Source organism: Cebus imitator, unplaced genomic scaffold (assembly GCF_001604975.1).
Source record: "Cebus imitator isolate Cc_AM_T3 unplaced genomic scaffold, Cebus_imitator-1.0 Scaffold427, whole genome shotgun sequence".
Classification (NCBI taxonomy): domain Eukaryota; kingdom Metazoa; phylum Chordata; class Mammalia; order Primates; family Cebidae; genus Cebus; species Cebus imitator.
In genome coordinates, this window is record NW_016107742.1 from 427,373 (window position 1) to 428,653 (window position 1,281).

The 1,281-nt window shown below is 43.3% G+C and overlaps 1 pseudogene across 1 annotated transcript; it reads right to left on the reverse strand.

The window, feature by feature from the left end:
* Positions 1-12: 12 nt before the first annotated feature.
* On the reverse strand, positions 13-1,068 carry LOC108290217 (annotated as a pseudogene). The gene has a single exon (XR_001819485.2). The product of XR_001819485.2 is annotated as a probable dimethyladenosine transferase (transcript).
* Positions 1,069-1,281: the final 213 nt, after the last annotated feature.

The window sequence follows — 1,281 nt, forward strand, 5'->3', positions numbered from 1 at the left end:
TTTTCCAAATGCCTAGGAAAAATGAATATCTTCTGCGTTGAATCCATGTAGCAATCTGATGAAGTCATCTATGTCCATGGAATGGGCCCGTTTGTCACTAAAGCCTGTGCTGATTAGGATTTGCTGTATTTTATCTGCTATGCTGAAATCTTCTGGTATTATAATATTATGGACTAAACAGTGAATTCTATAGTTTTTTTCCAAGAGTTGTTGCACGGCACTTGATTTAAATGCAGCAGAGAGTGTCTTGTTTTTCCTAACAAAGGTTATCCTTACTATCCCATTCCTGAAAATTGATGGGTGGTGGTGGATTCTTAGGTTCTCTCCTTACAACGCTGGATTCCACCTTGGGCGGTGTTCTGAAGTTATTCTTTCCAGCTTTCATTAGATGGTCCACACGTGCCAACAGCTGTGTATTGAGAGTCTGCAGTATAACTTATCTCCAGGTTTTGCAGCCAGTCGGAGGGCAAATTCTCTTTGAAACCTAAGTATAGCACATCTGAAAAAAGGTCGATGTAGCAACAGCTTGAAGACAAAAGGCGAAGAGATCTGATAAGGCAAATTTATCAGAGCATCAAAGAATGGCAAATCTGTTTTCAACACATCACCCACCAGTACTTGAAGTTTGCTGGCCACAGGTGTGCCCTGAACTTTTTTGTGAAGTTCAGCTACTAGCCTTGGGTCAAGTTCACAAGCAACAACCTTTTTTGCCTTTTCTAACAACTTTACAGTCATGTTGCCAGTTCCAGGTCCAACTTCTAGCACCACATCAGTTGGTCTTAAGGCAGCCTTATCGACAATGCTGTTAACAATGAGAGGATTTTTCAAAATGCGCTGCCCAATTCCCGTGTTGAACATGAGTCCTCCAGTGCTCCTGAGCTGCCGGTACTGCTCCTGCCGCCCGCAGCGGTGGCCCACAGCCCCTGACTTGACCTTTGGCATCTTGACAGGAAGCGAGCCCACAGGCCCAGGACGTCAAGGAGGACCAAAGTGGGCTAGTGAGAGAAAGCCACCACGTGGGAATCACAGTCCAGCACCGCCCGCAACATTCCGGCCCACACGACGGAAAAGCCAACATTTTTTTTTTTTGTCTTTTTGTTAATAGACATGCTGACTGGGGTAATACTATGTCTCATTGTGGTTTTGATTTGCATTTCCCTGATATTTAGTGACATTGAGCATTTTTTCATATACCCATTGGCCATTTGTAGGTGCTCTTTTGAGAAGTGTTTATTCAAGTCATTTGACCACTTTTTAATAGAATTATGATCATTTTTGCTG